At 36.5% G+C, this 22,738-nt stretch overlaps 1 long non-coding RNA gene across 2 annotated transcripts in view; it reads right to left on the bottom strand.

Annotated features, from left to right (window-relative positions):
• The window catches only part of LOC140696987 (uncharacterized), a 244,916-nt gene extending 222,386 nt beyond the window's left edge, over nt 1–22,530 (bottom strand). For both annotated transcript variants that reach the window (XR_012073782.1, XR_012073781.1), the window contains exon 1: nt 22,444–22,530. This is a non-coding gene — a long non-coding RNA (uncharacterized lncRNA). The remainder of the gene's footprint in view (nt 1–22,443) is intronic.
• Between the last annotated feature and the right edge of the window lie 208 nt (nt 22,531–22,738).

The raw sequence follows: 22,738 nt of genomic DNA, 5'->3' as shown, positions 1-22,738 counted from the left end.
GTGATTTATTTAAAATATAATTGTTAAACTGTGAATGTTGTTCTTAAGAGTTGAGATATATTATGCATTATTAAAGAATATTTGTTGTAGGCTGAAATTTATAAGTATGATGAATGAGATCTAAGAATGTAACTATATAAAGATATTAAAACAATTACTTGAGTAGTTTAAATAATACTAAATATTTCTTTGATTATTAAAATAATTTTCTTTTTTCACCACTAGAATGTAAGGCCCACAAAGGCATAACTTTTTCTGAGTGGAGTATTGTTATATTTCCAGCACCTTGGACAGTGCCTGGCACAGAAGCTCAATGTATTAGTTCAAAGAATACATTTGCTATTTATATACATTTTCACATTTATAACATAACATATACTTATTTTATATATTTGTCACATATATTATAAAACTATTTGATCAAGTTAGAAGTATTAAATGTGCTGCATTCAGCACAGTTCAAGACCGTGTCTGAGGACAGGCGAATCAAGACTTAAGAAACAAGGAGACAAAGTAAAGAGCAAAGATGGGACCAGAGGACTCAAGATCTCATGTATCCAGAGTCCTAAAAGCCTGGTCAACATCATATTTATTAGGAGTATACAGCTCTGAAAAAATGTGATCAAAGAGACGGGGCTTTAGATATTCCATGCAATAAGCACTAAATTCTGCTTGCTGATTAACTGATTAATTTCAGGCCTATCCCTTCCAGGAACAATCACCCTCCTTGGGGTATGCAAAATTTCTAATCTATTCTGTTATTGCCTCCGGGACATCTTGAGATAGAAAATATTTCCCCTGGGCTTAACTTCATGCTTTCATGCCAGAACAAAGTTCTGTTAATGGATGATCTGGCTTTCCAGGACCATCTATTGTTTCACCCTAAGGAAATATCTGCCCTCCTTCGTGCCCTTATGGTCAATCTCAGGATTGCTCACCCCAAATTTTCTTTAGCATAATACGTGCCATAGGTCATCTACTGCGTAATACATTAAAACAAAGCAAGCATGTGCGTTTTAAGCAAGCAAGTGTGAATATAAAATTTTTAGCTCATGGAAATTTAGGTGCAGCTTGTTTTCTAGCTGCTTATTTTCCAGCAGCTTGTTTCCCAGCAAAATGTACTATTTATCTCTATAAATTTTATGTTTAATACTTCAATAATAAACCAAATTGAGAAGCAACATAAATCAGGATAGGACTCATTATTTATTCATGTGTACATCTGATTAATTTAGCAATTAGGGTTTATCAATTAATATCTCCCTTAACTTTTATTAAAGGAAAAAAAATCTTAGTTTGGTAAAATCTGTCTTAAGACTCTGAATAAATTAAAGTAATGCTTATTTTAACCTCAGAAAAACAAAACACCATATTTAATACATAGAGGTTTATTCCTCACTCATGTTAAATGCATTCAAGCATGGTGTTCTCCTATTCCATGCAGTTGCAGTCATTTAGTATCCAAAGCTGCCAGAAGTTTTGCCAGCTTCATCATGCACCTTCCTAGGTTCCCCAGTTGTTGCCAACTAGCCAGCATCTGAGGACAGAAGAAAGCTCACACAGGGAGGTATTTATAAGCCAGGCCTGGAATTGGCATACGTTCCTTCCACTCACTTTGCATTATTAGCTGGAACTCTACATATGGCCACCCTTACCCATAAGGATTCTGGGAAATGTAATCTAGCCACATGTCCAGAAGAGTAAATCATTTTGGTGCCACAGTCTATGCCACAGACTAAGTCTGATCTCACCGCTAGAGAGAGGGATTGTATTAAGAGGGAAGACCACCAAAGGATTGAGGTGCAAGAGGAGAATAAAAGTTACCGCGGTTCTTAGTCATTCAAAAAAAATCAATTTTTAACAAGAGACAAAAAATGTGATATAAACAAGATTTTATTAATAAAGTAAAAAGGTAGTAAAATATAATACACTCCTGAGAATTAGGAACGGGCAATCCAAGAGAGGAGAGAGTGCCGCTTCTTTGTTTTTCCTGTTTTTTATAGCCTGACTTAGGGGCATTTTTGTGATTGATTGATTGATTGATGGCACAGTTCTTTGTGCTCAGGTATGCCCATCCCATTTGTGCAGGTTCTTACCCATGATGCACACAGAGAAACCTACAAGAGGGCGCTCAAACTGCAATGTTAATTACATTATAATGAGCATTGGGTCAGGTTAAGCTGGGTCCTTCTCTCTATTGCACAGCTGCAGCATTCAATCCTAGCCAGCTTCTTTACTGGCCCTCACTTAGAGAAAGTTAAGTTTTTGGAGCCCCTTATCCTGAGCACAAGTATATTATTATTTTCTGGGTTGCTCCTTTCCCCTTCCTCTCCCCCTGCCTGGTGCTCATTTCTATTTTACTGCCTAACCTTTTGACAAAGGAATATGTGCTGAAGTTGATTAAAAAGTGCGCAACTAGATGTAATCTTGGGCTTTGGGAGCAGGTTCATGAAACAATCATAAATTCTGCATCTATCAATATCTTTTAGACCAACTGGTAAGAGGAGTCTTTCAGAATGTGGGATGAGAAACTGTATGGATAGAGACAACTCCTGAGGTCTGGCCTAGGAATTGTCAGACTTTATTTCAGTTAATACACTGACAGTTTTCACCCTTTCCATAATATGTGATTCAATATGTGAAAAGAAAAATTACTACAGAGAGATGTTATAAACATTAAACTGGCACAGAAAAATGTCCAGAAATACAGGGGAGCTGACAGTCACCTCAGGTACAAATTCCTACCCAAGTTAATAAGAATCGAGGAACAAGACATTTGAACTATGATCCTTACACAATGCTTGTAAAATAAGTTCAATAGTTTAATAACTTAATATGTGTTTAGAAAGACATTGTGAAATATCTGGAATGTAAAAAAAAAGTACACGTTTTTGAAATATGCCTTGTAGGGGTGGAAAATTTTTTCCTTCTTTCCTTTACATTCTTTGGCTGGTCTAACAATTAAATTGACATAAGTTAATGTAACTTCTTTATTGCTTAAGCATTTGCATGACTAATAGTGCTTTGAAGTCTATTTTAAAAATGCACAAGTTATAAATACAGAAGAAATAACAACCTCCCAAACCAAACCTAACAAGGGTCCCCAAAATTTTTCCTAAGACTGTATGTAGATTTTAGTTCTGCCTTTCCTGTGAGTTGATTCAAACATCTGGAAGAAAATGCAACTCTGTATCTTTGTATGTATTTATTACTTACGTAATAAAGCTTATTTTCATTAAAAAAAAGATTATCAGGAGAAAAGCAAACAAAATCATGTACATACTGGAGCCCCATAAAGGTCAGACTTACATAACATCCTCACACCCAGAGTTGAGGAGAGGATACTAAGGATACTAAGGAGAGCAAAGCCATTCACAGGAACACAGAGATGTTTAGACAGCAAACGTTACACTTAGGTTAAAAGATATCTCTCGTAATAGCTCCCTTCCTAGCATACACCCCCTTTCCAATGTAAATTTTGGCAGTTCAGGGGGAGGCTAAAGAGCTTTTCCTGAATCCTATGAGTTTTGATTGCCTTTACTTCAAAATAATCCTTATGCCAAAGTGGCATATTTGGGAGTGACAAATTTTGCTTCCCTTCAGCCTCACTCCTTACGTGAATTCTTGAAATGTTATAGAGTAATAGAATTTTTTAAATAAAACCAAAGGGACTTCCTCACTTGCACAAACACTTATCAACCATTCTGTCTGTAAAAGGTATAATAAAATAAGCTATGAGAAAGCAAAAATAAACACACAGGGGTTCTTTCTCTTTTGGAATCTACATTCTAATACAAATGCTCTAAATTCCTCATAACATAGATACCCTTTTGTGGTAACATATCTTCATTCCTTTCTTCAAATAATTCGAAAAAAAGCAACCTTGGAGTTAAGTGCACAGGCATTAAATTCAGATCTGGCAGTAATTCTCTGATTTTTGTCTAATTTCTTATGATCCATAAATCTCATCTGTAAAGTGGAGTAATGAAATATATCCTTCATGCACAGTGCTTAGCATATTGCAACTTCTCAAAAAGTGTTCACTGCAGACTTTTTAAACAATACATCACTTTTTCCTTTTTTAATCAATCTTCTCAAAATAAATGATACCCATTTTGGCTGACATAGGCCTATTCTCTACTGCTGAATAATGGTGATCTATTTATGAAATTTTGCCTGTACTAATGATCCTGTTCAAAATGCAATGGCATTGCCAGCTGTTATTTTTATTGTTGGGGATGCTGAAAACATTAGTATATATTTTTTAACTGGACAAAATGATAAAATTGTTCTTGTGCTTATTCTTATGTCCATGATATTTGTATATGTATTTCCACTGTAGGCAAAATGCTATCAAACAGCATTGCGTGCTACAGAGATATTGTTCATGAATGGAAGAGTCAATCAATGCAGCAAATTTCATTGTTGTCTTATTTTAAGAAATTGCCACAGTCACCCCAACCTTCAGAAACCACCACCCTGATCAGTCAGCAAGCCATTCACATCAAGGCAACACCCTTACTAGCAAAACAACTATAACTCACTGAAGGCTCAGATGATAGAATTTTTTTAGCAACCAAGTATTTTTAATTAAAGTATGTACATTTTTTAGACATAATTCCATTGCACACTCAATAGACTACAGTGTTGTGTAAAGACAACTTTATATGCACTTTATATGCACTGGGAAACTAAAAAATTCATGTGAGTTACTTTTTTATTGTGATATTTGCTTTATTGTGATGGTCTGGAACCAAACCAGCAATATGTCCCAATATGCCCCAATAGGTATGCCAATATAGCAAGAAAGACACCCTTACAAATGAAAATTTTGCTTTGACATGTAAACATCTCTTTAAAAAGGGTGATTTCTACTTGGCTTTTAGAGCTCTTCCCAGGTCTGCTCTTTTTAAAAAAACAGCCAGCCTAAAATAATCCTTATCCCAGAGACATTTTTTGGGGTGGTTAAGTTCTGCTCCTTACAAACAACTCCAAGGAAAGTGTTATTGCAGGCTTGAAAAGCAATAAGGAACTCTCACTTGAGGTTGAGGAAAGGAGATTTGAATTATTTACTAACAGAATAATTAGAGGAACTGTCACCTATGCTAATTAGAAAATTTTCCTAATAAACTTAAGGATTTTGCTATGCGGATTTCTAGGGAGAATTCTGCAAGTGTTTACTGGTGCCTTTGCTTTTTTATGAGAAATTACAGATAGAAATAAACTGAAGAAACTGTTTCCTTTTTGAACAGAATCTACAGGAAACATTTCCAATCTGGACTTGCTGGGTTGGAAAATAAAAACTTTTAATTCATAGCATCTGCATCCAGCAAAAGGTTCTCAAAATAGAAGTGGCCCCAGGGCAAAAATCAAATTCAAGACAAAAACCAAATGTGGACTTAGGAGTAAAATCAAGTCAAAGATGTGACTGTAAGACTTTTCCAAAGACCTCAAAAGGTCTTATAGCAGAGCTCCTCAGACCATTTCAGACAGAAAAAGGGGCTCCTAATGGCCTTAAAAGCATGCCAAGATTTGCAGATACTAACTCGTATATATTAAGTAGGTAAACAACAAGGTCCTACTGAATATGCATAGCACAGGGAACTATATTCAATATCTTGTAGTAACCTATAATTAAAAAGAATATGAAAAGGAATGTATGCATGCATATGTATGACTAAAACACGCTGTATCAAGAAACTGATACATTGTAGCCTGACTATACTTCAGTTTAAAAAAAAAAAAACATGCCTCATAGACACGCTCTTCTAGAAAGAAGAGCTTCTGCAAAGGCTGTTTATTGTTGTAGGGCTTCCTGACTCTATGTCCAAGTGGAGTTGGGCCTAATTAGAGAGATTTGTGAGCATGGCTTTTGTCTAATGAAGTGAACTTCAATTTAAATCTTAAAAGATCCTCAAAGTTTTTACAGGAATTGCAACAGTTTGGTCTAAAAGGTACAGGCACAGTACAAAATGCAAAAGAACCTCTGGATTCCAAAACTTCTAATGTGAGGAAGCCGACTTGAGAAAACTAGCCAGATGCAAACATTAACCATTTCTTAGGGAAATTTAATCATTAAAAATCAAAGGTCCAGATTTCAAAATCAAGCAAAGAAGGGAACTACTCTTAAGTGAAGTGGAACAGAAGTGGGTCCCAATCAACTTACACTCCCCACTCCAGAATAAAGAGAATAGAGGGTAGGGGGTGCTGCTATATGCTTGGCTGAATTTCAGAATTACTATAAATTACTGAGTGCTATGTCTCCAGGCTCCCTCCACCCCACTCTAAAACAAACATTTGTGTGGGAGTGTGCATGCATGTACTGTTTCCCCTTCTTATCATCAAATGTCTGCAAGATAAAGCAGCAGCCGAGCTCAGACTGAACAATCATGAACAAATCATGCTTGTTACTTAAACCAGTAAGTTCTGGAGTGTGTTGTAACAAACATGGCAATGGAAAACTGAAACAAGAATCATACTCTAGGAAATCAAGTAAAGTCACAACTCACTGGATATATCAGCTGAATGAATAAATCATTGAAGGAAAACAGGCATATATAATAAATACATGCATTTATATTTCATAAATACTATTTATGGGTATTTATAAATGTACATGAGTACATATGCATATATGAATGTGTGTATATAATTAGAAAAATATTATGAAGAACACAAAGGCTGGGTCCAAACCTGATTAACTTCATTTACTCATTAATAACCCATTATAAGTCTGTCAGTTGATTCAAATCCATTTCATCAATTACACTGATATTGTATCAATGACTACAGTATCTCAGCACACTTTTAAAATAATGGTGGGATAATTTTTACTCTTAGTTTTACTGTTTGTGAAATTACAGAAAGCAAAGTTCAAAAACACTGATACAATCACCATAAGTTATCCCGCATGACCCACTGTATTATATTTTCTCACTCAGCAAAACATTAAAATTTTAAGTTGAAATTAAAGTTGAAAATCAACATCAAATCATCTTTTTTCACATAAAAGGAATTTTTAAAGTATTTCTTTTGCAAAAAGATAGAGTTCTATGTTAGCCTTTTGTTTAAACTCTCTCCAGTTGTAAACTAGTTTTTACAGGTAATTCAACACATTTGTGGAAATAATATTAGTCTTTTGGTGATCAATCATCCCCAAGGTGCTGAGAATTAACTTATGATTTTCTGGGAATGAAAAGAGAGTCTTTACTAGACTCCACTGATTTTACAATGGAAACCTCAAAATTTCCCCTTCCAGTTATGACTGACTGCTTACATATCCAACTTCATTCTCTTCTCCTATTATATTTTTATTTCTCTTTAGTATAATCCAGCTGTCATCATTATGACATTTTCTGGACTAACTGTTACAAGACTGAGATCTGAAAGCCATGCAGGGGGCAAACATGGAGAAGGAGCCATTCTAATACAAGAATTCCACCATTCTTTTATTCATGGAAGTGAGGTGGTGACTTCCTGTGCAGCATCTAATCATTTCTCAATTTAAGGAAGTAAAAGTAATCAATTTTAAGCAGTTGTTTATTAAGGGGAATGAATACAAATCATTGTTAAACTAACACCATAAATATTTACAACCATCTTACAAGGTAGACATTTTTCCCATGTCATCTGTGAAGAAGCTACGTTTTACTAAAGCTAAGTGACTTGCCCACATGACACAATACGTAATTCTTAAACCAACATTTGAACAATTTCTCCCTGTCTCCAAACCCTGGGCTTTTTTGTTTATTTGTTTTTCATTATACTCGACTATACTAATACATGATTTGATGCCTTGAGGCTTCAACATGGCAAATCTTATGCTTGTAACTTACCAGGCCACACAAGTTTTAAAAGACTTGAATTAAGGTAGAAACTCAAAGCGATTTTTTTACCAAGTCAGTTCAAAGTACACTGTGTACTATCTAGTAATAAAATGTAAAGGTAAATAAATTCCAAGCTATTGTACACTGTTAGCATCATTCTTTGCCTTTGTCAAGAAACTTTACAAATCTCACTTTACCCTTTTAAATCTTTGTGGGTGTCCTATCCTTGAAATAAAAGAAGGAAGAGAAAGACATGGGATTCCCTAGACTACATACCACAGCACTTGGGAAAAATCAGATTCATAGTAACAACTACCACTAATTAGCACCAAAACACCTGGGTCAAAAGTGAAAAATTCAACCACTTGTATCAAACTCTGTGTGATTAGGAAATCTGGACGATTGATCAAATGATTAGATATTCTCTGATAATTTAGGAACTGCATAAATAGCACCCTCTAATGCTACACACTACCAAGTTACTAGAATATTAAATATGTAATCAGGAATGCTGCCTACAGTACCCGAGACTAGAGAGGTCAAATTAGGGCCACTTTGTAGAGAGAAATAGAGGCAGTCTCAGATGGTGCACTTCATCCACAACCTTCCCTAACTTAGCCCTAAAAATATAAGGTACTTTGATCTAGAATAACAGCTTGGAAACCATGTCCCATTAGGCTGCACAGGCAATTCTATGGCATCCTATTCTAATCAATCCACTTCTGCTTCCCATCAGAAAAGTTACTTTACCATGAAAATTTCCATTTTGCACCTTATCTTCTGAAGGGGAGGTGTGTGGCATGTGTGCACATGTGGAGAATTACAATAAAATAAAATTATAAGTGATCGTTATTTTTAAACACAACATCTATGTGCCTTAAAATAGTCTTTAAAAAGTCTAAAATACTATCGCTATAAACAAGTTTACTAATGGTAAGCATACAACAAATAAAATTAATGATGATTAAGATGTATCAGCACATTTATAAATGAAAAGTAAGGAAAGCAGCCATTTAAAATTATTTTCAGTTCAAAACATTACTGACATCAGCGTATCCCTGCCCCAGATGGTGGGGATTCCTATTTTCCCTTTGCAGCCTGTGTTAGGAGCTTCACAAGGCTAATATGGTATGACAGACTTTAAGCACTGAACTTAAAACCTGAGCCATGTACCACATTGTTTTGGAAGACTTAGACTTTTATTAACGTTTAATAACCCATCTGATGGCTTACCAATATGTGCTCTCTTAGTATTATTCAAAATTAAAGTTTATAGAGTTGTAGTTACATTCCAGAAAATACTTAAAAAGAAAAAAAAAGAACTTGAGATTGTGGATGTGCCTGCCATTTTTCAAGAGGCTCCATGCAGCCCATCAGCAGACCTTATGTGATACTTGGGGTGTCACTGCAGTAGGCATCTTTCCATCACTCTTAAATATAACTTTGAATAAAACACTGAGTTTTCTAATCATGTTTGTTCATCAGAAAAGCAGACTAGAAATAGAAACATGACATGAAATTATGATGTGACTGACTGATCTATTGAGCTAAATTCTTCATTCTTCCCTGTTCCATACATTTGCCAAGGCATCATCACAGGCAGAGTATATTTCTCCATCCCTTGCTTTTGAGCTTGGCCACTTAAACTTGTGTTGGGCCAAGGGATGAAGCAGGAATGACAGTGCTGAATTTTGAGCCCAGGCCTTAAGAAGTATTATGCGTTTCTTGTGTATTTTTTTTTTTTTACTTCTGTCATCACTCTGAGGAAAAAAAATCACTAATTTAATCCGTCACACTCTCCATCAATACTAATCTACTTGCATGGATATTGTACAAGAATTCCCATATATTACTTTAAGCATTAGCCTTATCTTTATACTATGACATTATATTCAACACCCTCATGTACAAATGCCAAGTCCCTCAGTAAATGGGGGCCAATATTCTGTTCCTTATTCCAACAAATATCAACAGCTAATGGATTAGAGTTAGAGTTTCCTATGGATATATGCCCAGGAGTGGGACTGCTGGATCATATGGTAAGTCTATTTTTAGTTTTTTAAGGAATCTCCATACTGTTTTCCATAATAGCTGCACCAAACTACATTCCCACCAACAGTGTAGGAGGGTCCCTCTAATTTGAAAGATACATGCACCCCAATGTTTGTAGTACTATTTACAATAGCTAAGACATGGAAGCAACTTAAATGTCTGCTGATAGATGAATTAATAAATTAGTTGTGGTATATATATGAATACTACTCAGTCATAAAAAAAGAATAAAATAATGCCATTTGCAGCAACATGGATGAAACTGGAGATTGTCAAACTAAGTGAAGTAACCCAAAAAGAGACAGGAAAATACCATATGATATCACCTATATGTGGAATCTAAAAAAAAAAAAATGGTACAAATGAATTTATTTACAAAACAGAAACAGACTCAGACATAGAAAAAAAACTTACAGTTACCAGGTGGGGAGAGGGGGTGGAGGGATAAATTGGGATTTGGAGATTTCCAGATACTAACTACTATATATAAAATAGATAAACAATAAGGTCCTACTGTATAGCACAGGGAACTATATTCAATATCTTCTAGTAACCTATAATGGAAAAGAATATGAAAAGGAATATATGTATATGTATAACTGAAACATTATGCTGCACACTAGAAATGAATACAACATTGTAAACCCACTATATTTCAATTTAAAAAAATAATAAAGGCCATTAAGAAAAAGCAGCTAATAGAAACTTTTTAATGAAGGATAACTAAGTTATTTTAGGTAAACTTTGAGATAGACTCTAAACCAGGCTCTGGAACCACTTTCACTTACAAAGCACTAGAGACTGATCCAGTGTGTGTGTGTGTGTGCACGTGTGTGTGCGCGTGCGTGTGTGTGTGTGTCCCCATGTTTGATGGCATTTAATACATCCATGTGGATTTTTTACGTGAACCTCCTTCAGGTACCCTGCACTCTAAAGAATGTTACTTCTTTTGATTTCATACAATCAACTATGAGACAAATTCTATGATTGATAATAATACATGCAAGAAAACTTTGGTGATAAAAATATTTATTATATTGTAGCATAAGGAATGAGTATAAATGAATCTCAATTCAGTCATAACTGTACTCCCAGTCGAAGTGTGACAGTAAATCTAAAGATGAAATGAAAAATCAATTTGTGGAGAAGGCAGTTTGCCAGACATATTACTGCCGTATTGTCAGTCTTGTGGCACAGTGGGCTACATTTTTTTTTTCTTCATGCCACCCATATTTGCTTTGGTTTCTGGAACAGGAAAAAGTTCTTTTTTTTTTTTCTTTCCAGCTGCCTGATGTTAGGTGGTGCTGTCTCATAATGGATGTGGTTATGAACCAATTAGTAAACACTTCTTTTGACTGGGAGTAGATGATTCAGAAGACCATGAGCAGTGATGACATGGCTGAGCCTAAGGAGTGTGCCTAAAAAAGTCGTGCATAGAGTGGCCCTCAGATGTCAATTTGCATGAACTGGGAGGAAAGAGGCTGGATTCAGCAGCGGTCATGATTTTGAGGAATAGGCAGGGAGTGGAAGAAGAAAGTATGGTGGAAGTCTCCAGGCCCTTCCTCAAGAGCTAAGCACTTGAAGGGAGTGGATGCAAAGATACGGAGCTATTTCACTTGAGACACAGAGACACAAGGGCCATGATGGGATCAGCATCAGCGCTCAAGGAGCCAAGGGAAACCTGGGAGCAGGACCCCTGTGGCAGGGGCAACGCAAAGAGGCAGCACCCTTGGTGCTGGTGTGTCATTGGCAGGTGGGCACCACCCATGTTGGAAGGACACTGTAGAGAGCTGACAGAGGGTAAAAATGTAGGGGATTACATGAGAGAACTGGATGTGAGTTTTTAATCAGAAAAACTATCCAAGAACATTCAGAAACCACCATTTAAGAATTTTAGCTACATACCAAAGTCTCTGCTACTACACAGGTGGGACATTGAAATTTGTTGCTCGCATGACCCCATTTGTACTCACAGCTGGTAAGGCCTGGGGAGCAGGTCTCTGCCTTCAAAGGACTCCCCACATAACAAGGATGACAGAATAATAAACATGAAGAGATAACATAATGAAATGCTTCATGAAAGCTACAAACAACCACTGCTCTGGGATCAGAGAAAAGAGATAATTTTGACCAAAGCTTTGAGAGTGGGTTTCATTTTACATGCATGTGATGAGCATCCGAACATCAAGAGCCCCGGAAGGCCCTCCCTTCCTTTCTCTCCCCCCGGGGTCAGTAGCCTGTGTGCTCCCAGGGCATCCTGTATTATCATTTGTACTGAATTCTGCGTGTTTTCTTGCCTATCTAAACTCAGACTGCAAACTCTGGCATATATAGAATTGTTTATTTTCAGTATCTGATTTTTTTGTATCGCATAATTGATATGTTCATTATCATTAACTTAATGACTTAAAAATGATAAATGTATCCTCATAGAAGGAACCTACATACATGAATTTTGACAAGTACAAAGCTGAAGGCTATCACAGTCACAGCTGGCCAGCCAACAATGATTGTCAGTAGCTAATCGTTAGACTTCCGACAACTTTCGACAAGACCTTCCATTTCACAATTGAATTATAGAGCCTGAAATAAAGACCTCTTGATCCCACCCCCTCACAGCTATAGCCCAGTAAAACTAGCTGGATAAATTCCTGTGAGAGGGAGTGTGAGGTGACAGAAGGCCTAATCTGTAACTCTGCAGACTCTGAAGTTCCCTCAGTGGACAGAGAGAGGCCCAGGTGGGTAACAGTGCTCTGTAAATCTCCTTTCGCTGTTAAGATGCCCAACCATTCTTCTATTTCAATGTCCCAGATGCCTGGGATTGACAAGATTGCTTTCATATCCCATCATAAATACTATTTAGGGAAAAAGAAAAATAAAACTATAATGCAGGCAAAAAAAAATCTCTCTACCAAGCTATTCATTCTCTTTTGTTACTTGGGAACTCCTTCAAATATGCACTCTTGAAACAACTTAAGTGTCCCATACTCACAAGCCTAACCTTGTAGGTCCACTAACTTCACGTTGCCCCTCCCCAGCCATCATTTCCCACCCAGGCTTGCCAGAGCCCAAGAGCATTTGCCTTCATTTATGGAAGAAACAATGATGTGAAAATATACGTTATTAGCTAGTCTGGTCTGAACTTGAGAACTGAAAGTAGTATGAGAAAGTAGAGTGATTTATTACAATCTCTTTTAAACCACCTCTATTAGTCGGGTACATAAGCAGTAGTTAGAGGAGGTTATATGTCTCCGAAAAAGGTGCTTTAGTGTTCTGGAGTTTAAAAAAATTAGATGTTCACTGTTTGGACTACCAAGTTTTATCTAAGTCACTGGGCTGATGGCTGATTAAAAGTGGCCCTGGTTTCCTGCTTTTCCATTGAAAATAATTAGAGAGATGGCCATGGCCATCTTTTGTTTAATAAACTATCGATCTAGTTCACGTAATATTAGTTAACTAGGTCAATTTTTCCTCCATTTGTGCACAACAGTGATGATTTTCTCACCTATGCACTGATATCTGTACAGCCCATTATCCCTTTACATAAACCTTTTTAAAGCCTTCTGATGACATACTGAATAGCAATGATGCTTAACAATTCAACCACAAGGACATGTATATTTAATGATCACAAACGGCCATGATCTCTCCCTCTCTTTCTCTATTTTTTTTTTAAATATGACACACTTAAAGTATATTACCCTAAAGAGTACCAAAGTACTGCCTTGGTGCCCATTTAGCAGTAGGGGAGTCTCCTTGAGACTGGCTTTTCTATTCCAAACAATGGTGTTCACTGTTCCTTAGCAGGCTGAACCCAGGTGTTCACCAGGTAGAAATAAACAAAAGTCCTCTATCCTTGACAAGCTCTTAGATTTACAAATTGTGTTCATTTCTTTAATTTGTCAGTATTAATGTCAGAAAGCATCTGTAGAATTTATGGAAATGACCCCCTTGAGCTTATCAAAGATAAAACACTCAAAAATGTCAAACCTTATTTTAGGCAGCTGTTATCTGAATACTAGTACTGGGAGGGAAGTTTGAAGAAGAAAGGGGGTAGCAATGATTAAGTAGGCTAAAGACAGGAACTTTCCAAAGTAAGTGAAAACAGATGGGACTTATGGTTTAGCATTGCTCATTTTAAGTGTCACCCTGGTCAATCATTTGTTTCTGTATCACATAATAATTATAATTGATAACCAGTTAGAGATTTAAGCAACTCAAAGATTCCCAGAAGGGGGAGAAAAAGGAGTGCATAGCAAAGCTAGTGAAATCTGAATAAGGTCTGTAGTTGAGTTAATATAATTGTACCAATGTCAATTTCCTGGTTTTGACAATGTATTATGTTTATGTAAGATGTTATCATTGGGGAAAGCTGGGTGAACAGTATATAGGAATTCTCCACACTATTTGTGCAACTTCTTGTGAGTCTTAACCTATTTCAAAATAACAAGCGTTAAAAAAATAAAGACCACTTAGGCTATCATTTTAAGAAGAAAAATAGATTCTCTGAGAAAGGCAAGAGTGGCCAGTTATTTAGTCTTTGAAAACAATGAGCAACAGCAATCAGTGAAGAACAGCAGAAGTGACATCCCTCTTTTACTTTTTTTTTAAACTTTCAAATGTTTTAGATTTAACAAAATACCACTTGCATTTCATTAGTTATTGCCACCTCAGTAAGTGGTACCAGATTTGACAACACTGCTAATAAGGAGTTGGTGTTCTTAATCTAAAACAGATCTTAATGTTTCTGATCTTTGCATCATTTTTTATTGTGACTCAGGGCATGATTTGACAGCTCTTTCAGAATTCAACATTCTTACCTCGATGTAGCAGAGCAGGTCTTCACATTTGCTCAGGTCTTTCTTAAGAAAGACTTGCTTTGCACTTCTAAAGGGTTTGATAAGGGTAGCAGGCTTGAAGATTAAAATACTCTTGAATAAGGTTTGACAAGTGCCAATTTTCATAATAACAAAATATTTTGTCATAAGATGTGTAGTTTAGTGTTTCAGAAAGTTGGAATTTTCCTTATTTCTGAAATCACTAAAACTTGATACAGATCAGCACTTTTTCACACTTGTCCTGAACTGTGAACTCATCCCATCTATGACGACACATACACAATCCTACATGAAACACCATACGCACGCACACACACACAGACACACACAGAGACACACACACATCATTTTAAGTTTCCTTCAAAGTCCAAAGAAATACTTAGGAGATATATAACAAACAAGAAGAAATTTTGTTCCTTTATACTTGGGATGTTGGAAATTACATAGAGATCTTCCTTAGATCCTTGCTCATTTTCTTATAAGCTACAAGGTAATGTTCAGATACTCAAAGGGAAAGTTTTCCTCTCCCACGCACCTCTCATGGGTATTTTGAGTTTTCTCAGAGAGCAGGATTCTAGTTAGCTTTCTTGCTTGTTTTTATTTTGCTGTGATGTCTCCTCCTTTGCATTCACAAATATTTCTTGAGCATATGACATGTATTCTCTGCAGCTTTTCAGGTGAGCAAACTGCAAGCTACACAAGAAATTCAGATTTTCTATTATATTGCTAAGGAATTAATAGCTAAAATCATAATATAGCACGTTTTGCTCACCTGAGAATTATAACACTTGGCTCTAGATAAGAGTACTATCAACATTATCCGGTATTTGTTTATCTTACGCCTTTCGGGGAAAGTCATTTCTTTGATTTAAATTTATTTAATTTTCACAAGTCTACTAGGAATTGGGACAGACACTTGAAAGACGATAAGGCTGAGCTCCAGAGAATATGATTTGCCTTTTTAAACAATATATAACTAGACAGTCCTGGAATCAAAAAAATGATTCAGATGTCTTCTAGCCCTGTGTTTCTACCTAGGGGCATAGGGAGCAGGCTGATGATGGATGTCAGTGCATTAGAACAATGGGATCGCTCTTCGGCAACTTGTTCCATAGACCAAACATTCCTAATTAAGATGTTGTCATTTTACCTAAGGGAAAAGCTTTGGCCAGATTCCAGCATGCCCATAAATAAGAGAGACTACTAGAAATATGAGAAAGAATAGTTTCAAGCGAAAGTATCCTTCCATGATTAAGAACATAACTCAACCTACTACCCAAACTGATTTATGAGCCCACTGTACCAGACTAGTTTGTAATTCAGCCCTTGGTGCAGTGTACCTTCTGCTGGCTAAATATGAAACTGCATTTTTAAAGCTGGAAATTGAGCTCATTAATCCAGAGAATACCTCATTTTTTCTCCAAAATGTATCACTTTTTCCAATGAAGAAGACTTACTAAAATTTTTTTTCATATATACACCCTTTTATTTCTCAATGCCAGCCTCCAACAGACAAATAAATGCACAGTCCCATTCAATACATTCCACGTTTTATTTTTGGTGGAAAATATTTTCTATTGCACTCCCTTAGGAAAAGATAGGAGAAAATCTTTTCCACATGAAATCCAAATGAACTCCCTTTGGTTTCATCACAGGTACAGCATTCCACATCTTCCCTCTTCAGACATATTTCCCGTCCTCAGCTTCTTTCAACTGTCTACTTTTACTTCTTACCTCTGCTGGGTTGGAGGTGAGCAGCAACACACATGAATTTATTTCACTATTTAATTAGAGTATTCTCTCATGAAAATCATTAATTTAAAATATTCAGTGAACTACTATGGAGGTTTTTTTTTCCTAAAAACAAAAAAATCTATACCATGTTTTCAAATAAGCAGAATATGATGAGCTGACCTGTCAACTCTGCACTCAGAGCATTAAGGAAAACCTCTGTGTCTTTTTCTTTTACAAGCACAAACCCATAGGTGCCCTAACTTTAAAGAGGAATCTGAGGGAAATCTGCAGCTGAAGAAAAAGGAGTGCTGAATGACTTCAAACTAAAGTCTGGACCCTGTTCTTTTGAAATCTCTGTAGGAATCCCAGTTCACAGTCCTCAGTCAGAGGAGTCCGATGGTCTTGGCTTCATTCCATATGGGGCAGAGCATCTCCTGTGTGTCACCAAGGTAGGGCAACTGGAAATTCCCTCCAGACAGAAGCCAGTGCCTTCTCTGCAGCCACTCTCAGTGAACTACGCATGCCCAACTACTCCTTCACTGAGCAGCAGCTAGAAGGAGAATCCCTGTCTGGACCTTGCAAGTGTTTCTAACGGCAACAGTCACAGACAATGGCTGCTCTAGCAAAGCAAACTGAGATTACCAGGCTGGGGACAAGCTCTGACAGCAAAGGCAACAGACCTTCGGTGATCAAGATATCCAGCCCCAAGTGCCTTTTACTCATCCTCTTGCAGGTTGACATAATCCTCCAGATAGTTACGAAGGTCTCAGCTGTCCCACACAGACATGTTTCCCTCATGACCTTAGATGGGAAGGCTGAAAACAGTGCCTAGACAACTGTGCATGATCCCTGGCTCAGAGTGCCAAGCCCCTCAGCTTCAATGCTTGCCTTTTCTTTCTCTGCAGGGGACTGAGTGAAATAGGAAAGCTTTCGTTTTTATTAGCACCTCTCTGTTAGGCTTTTTAAAAATACGGTTCCTTTTATGATTCATGGTACTTATTCACTTTAGTTTGCCTCCTATAAAATGATAAAATGCATTAAGTTGCTCTATTCTCTTTGTTGTTTGAGCAATAACATTCCTTAGATTTCATGTGACAGTTTCTAGGCATTTATAATAGAGAAGGAAAATATTAACGATAATGACTAGAGATATAAATCATGGAGGCTACCGCATCTTGGCATTTGTTTTCCTTAAGCTTAAATCCACAAGTTTTCTGGAAACTGAAAGCTTTCAGCTCTGGAGCCAGGAGTCAACTTTGCCCCCATTGAGCTGTAAGAGGTTAAGAATTAAAGATCTAAGTGAGAGAGTGAGAGCCTGAAATTTTTTTCAGAGTCTCAGTCTTCACAGAAGAATTGAAATCTATTTACACCTGTTTCTAAACTTTCAGGCTGTCACTGTTTTTGTCCTGGGATAATCTGCCCAAAGACTTTGGAAGTCTCCACGGTAATTCAGAATGAAACATCCCCCTCTATCTTCCAGGAGTTTTCACAGCAAGTGAAAAAGAGATGCAGGGATGTTGTCTCACAGATTTTTAGGAGTAAATTCGGCCCTATCACAATAGTTCTCCTTAGAAAGATGTTTGCTAGTTCAAGTATTTGAATATTGCTATCACAGCATTGCTGGGTTTGTGAGAGGGGGTATTTCACTGGAAAGGAAACTTTTTTACAGAGCTGTGAGAAAAGTAGCTATTCAAAAGCTCGGATGAGCACAAATCAATCCCAGAAGAACACTTTAATCTTTGCCAAAGAGGGAGGTAATCTCCCAGGTGGCATTTTCTGAGTTTTCATAGCTCTGAAATTCCTATAGGGGTTGAAGGGATCTTTGTTTTATTGCAGACAGATGGACTAGGAATGGCCAACCAAATCCATTAAAATCAGTAGTTAGCAGAGGCTGAGGTGCCTTGGGCAGTGTAAACACTCTGCCAAGGAATAAAGCTAGAATAAGCCTCGCTCACCAAACCTTTGCTCTAAACGGACTTGCTAGCTGAACTCCACGGGAGAGTGGGGAGAAAGTCAGCTAAGAAGATTTTAATGGAAAAGGCAAAAAAGAGTACAATAGTTCTACTCTTAACAGTTAGGCTAAATGTATCTTAAAGCATAGATCAAAAATAGCTGTTTTCACTCTGGTGGTGGATGTTGATAGTGGGGGAGGCTGTGCGTGTGTAAGAGCAGGGAGTATACAGGGAATCTCCTTATCTGTGCAGTTTTGCTGTGAACCTAAAACTGCTCTAAAAAATAAAGTTTACTAGGAAGAAAGAAAGAAAAAAAAAGAAAAAAGAAAGAAAAAAGGGGAAAAAGGGGGGGAAAGGGAAAAAAGGAAAAGAAAAAAAGAAAAAAAAAGAAAGGAAGAAAGAGGGAGGGACGGAGAGAGGGAGAAAGAAATTGTTTCTAGCTGGCACATGAAGAGGTAAATGAATGAATTAGCAGGGCAAGAAGATGTTTATTTTGCTTTGTTCTTCCAAATTTACTATTGAGTGCATACTTTTTCAAACATGCACATGCAATGTGCAAATTCAGGGTCTATTCGCCTTGTTTCAAAGATATCAAACAAAATCCAGAACTGGGAATGAAATGTGTATATGCAACTAAACAGAGGTAAAAGCAATACAACGTAATTCATAGCTGAGAAATGACTACATACATGTTATTTGTATGTGCATGTTTGAAAAATGGTAACAAAATATATTGTCTGTGTATACATTTGGCAGAACACTGATCTATCAGTCTGGCCCCCAAAATTGAGCTACTGGCAACGGGGGCCATTTGGAGGCAAAACTCATTGTAAACTCCCTAGGGACGTACCAAATAAATACCTATAGTAAACATATAACTAACAAAAAAACAATAATTCAGGGGATGTGAGTAATCAGGCCTTCTTTGATCCTAGTAAGGGCTGTTTATTTGGTTAGTATTCTTGATTGTTACTAGTATGGGGTTTATACATGGAGACTTCTATAAATTATAATTCAAACTTTAAAAAAAACCTTAGAGTACAAAAAAATATTAAAAAATTAATACTTGGGGGTTTATTTATTATTTTTATCTTATATTCTATTGACTGTATATCACTTACATATATACAGTCCTATTCAAATGTATTTTCAAGAATAAAATTATTTCTAAAAGTAAAAGCAATGTATTTTTATTACATACTTACATAATTTAACCAGCTTCTTAGCTCTATCTGTATTTTTATGAAAACTGTTTTCAACACAGTTTTATTTTTTATCACAAAATAGCCTGTAATATCCTTCAAAGTTCCATCTTGTGGATAATAAACTTATAATTTTAAAACTTTTGATTATTTCCTATAGTTCATAATATTCAATATTTTTGAATTGAGAAAATGATCCTTCAGGTTCTGACGTAACTAATAAACTTAGATAAAACTCTGGTGAGTAGAGAATATTCTAAATTTTACCAGTGTTTATGCTGTCATGAGTGAATATTTCAGTCAAAATATCTTTACAGCTACTGCTTCTTTGCATCTATTCATTTTAATACGTGTAAATATTTCTTTAACTGCATTTACAGGTACTGCTCTACTTCTTTTTTCTATCAGTTGTTTTTATTTGTGACTTTTAAAAATATATTTCATGAAATTTAGAAGTTTCAGGCCTTTTCAATGAAATGTAAAGGCATCCAATTAATAAAAGAAAGTCAAACTAAAAGTTTTATCTCTAGGCTGAAATAATCTAGAGACTTTATAGAACTTCAGCCTTAAATCTTATATATCATGTGTGTCCTTAATTTGTTAGCTATCCATGTATTTTGCAGGGGTACTTGTCAATGACTTCCGGTTTATATGCTTTTTTTTTTCATTAATTGCAATTACTAAAAGCTTGAAAATCTGAAGTTTCTGCATGCCATTAGTTAATTATTTTAATTAAATATTCCAACTTATCCTGAACAATATACCACTATAATTGAGAAAACTCATTTCAAAAGATATTCAGTAATTTTAAGGGAAACGTCAGTTGATTTTTAAAAGCTCAGGCATTTCTAACCTCTGGTTGATGATGGGTAGAAAGCAGTGTGGACTGTCATGCTTAAGTAAATTTTGTATTCCACATTGCCTTCATTACAAAGAAAGTCATTTATTTACTATCTATCATTTATCTATGTAAACTTTGACAATTACAACTTCTCTTTAAATTGGAGAATGCTGTGGTTTGCTTGTATTCAATTATAAAGTGTGCTTGTACCACAATCAAGTCCAAATTTATATCTGTTATGTAAGCTTATTAATTTAGTAAAAAAAGTTTTTATCACAATGTATATTCTAGCAAATTTATATTTGCATTATTAATACAAAATTGATACATATGACTTCAGTGTTAAATTCTTAAACTGACTTTACATTAGAACTAATACTAGTATCATATACTTTACTTTCAACAGTAGGAACATTGAAAAGTTTTGCTTTGATTTAATAAACTGAATGAAAAAATATCTACCCATTGTTGGTATTAATAACACTGACTTTCTCTTTGATGAATCTGATACTAATAATATCAAACTGACATAATCTATTGTTTTTAAAATTCCTTTAATAGTGGAGCCAACACTTTAACAGCTAAAATTGCATAAGAAAATTAAAGAAATTGAAAATAAGAGAAATTAATTGAGAAGAACAAGCATTTGATCTAGATGAAATACCATCTTTAACATAACGATTTTTAAATGTTGTTTTTGTAGTGACACAATTTGAATCCAACTAGTTTTTAATGTAGCTGCTACTGTCTTAGTTTTTATATTGTCAGTGATTTCACCATATCCTCCATAGTGGATAGTAAACATCAACAAACATTATGTGCAATTTACACATTTACCTAAACTTCCTTGAGAAATGAAATACAATACATATATTTTTACTAAATATGCTCTTTCAAAAAGGCATTGTTGAAAGGATTTATGGAAAAAGTCTTAAAATAAGTTACTGAACAAAAATATAAATATTATAGATTTATACCTTAAAATAAATGACAAAATCAGCTAGCAGGAACATTCACCTATTCACTATACAAACTATGGCACTACTGTTTCACCTCTATTTCCCAAACATATTTAATGTAAAACTATCCTGTAATTTCCCTGATTCCCACTAAAACTAACCGAGCAGGACCCTGTGGGGCCTTCCAGGGTCAGATTCCCCTCCCCCATATCCTCTGCTGTGGCTCCTCTCTGAAGTACCCAGATAAAAGTATCCCATGTATATTTCCTGAGTTTTTCAAATGCTTAAAACCATCACCAAAGGGAAGAAATGAACTACTTGATGACTGAGAGCACATAGTCCCTGGACCTTCTGGTGCCTACAGTTGATAGTGTTGACTGCCCTGTTCCCTAGGCATCAACCAAACAGAAAACTGTGCAGGAGCTGATCAGGTATCCTGCAACCCCACTCCCTTACCTGGCTTTTAAATATGCTTTGCCGAAACACTTAGAGCAGTTCCGGCTTTTCTCAGCATGAGCCACCCCATCCTCCTTGCTCAGGCCTGCAATAAACCTTTCACTGCTCCAAATTCAAGTTTCAGTTTATTTGGCCTCACAGCATGGCTGGCACACAAACTTGCCTTCAGTAACCAAAGACTAAAGTCCTGCTTGTAGCTAAAGGTTATGGTGCACACAGTTTAAGGCAAAGTTGGCAGCCAAAGCTAGCATTAGCGACTGGAGAAGAGCAGTACTGATGTCACCAGCCACTTGTTTCCAAGGGCACTTGGTTTAATTAACAAATGAACTGTATTGGTCCCTGAAAGAGAAGTGGAGGATAGATTTATAGGTGGGCACATATATGTAGGTGGAAAGGGTTCAGAGAACGATATGAGTCTCCTCTCCTTGTCTTTCATACATTACCATATGTTCCAGTAGGGAATTTGTTTTCGCGGCAAGCATTACGCACAATGCTAGAGGAAAAATGTAACTAGAGGTCGACCAAACTCATTACCACTTACTGCAGCGCAACTATTAGAAACGATACAGTTCTGCTCACCCACCGGGATTCTGACACCAACTCCACTGCGGGTGCGTCCTTCCCACATCGAGCTTCTCTGGACTCCGGTGAAGGCGACAGCGCCCTCTGCTCAGACGGTCCCGGAAGCGGGAGCGCAGTCGCGGTGGGCGGGGAAAGCTACGTGCGTGACGTCACATCGGCGCGACAAGGCGCTTTACCGCCGCTCGATGGTGATTTGGAGGACCGGCTAGATTCAGGAATAGGATAAATGCGCAAAGGGGAGCCAGCGCGACGTCAAGGAGGGGAGGAGCAGCCTGCCGCGGACCTCCCTGGCCCTG

This window comes from Vicugna pacos, chromosome 6 (assembly GCF_048564905.1).
Source record: "Vicugna pacos chromosome 6, VicPac4, whole genome shotgun sequence".
NCBI lineage: Eukaryota > Metazoa > Chordata > Mammalia > Artiodactyla > Camelidae > Vicugna > Vicugna pacos.
Note: the sequence above shows the minus strand (reverse complement) of the source record. Positions and strands in the feature narration are given on the sequence as shown.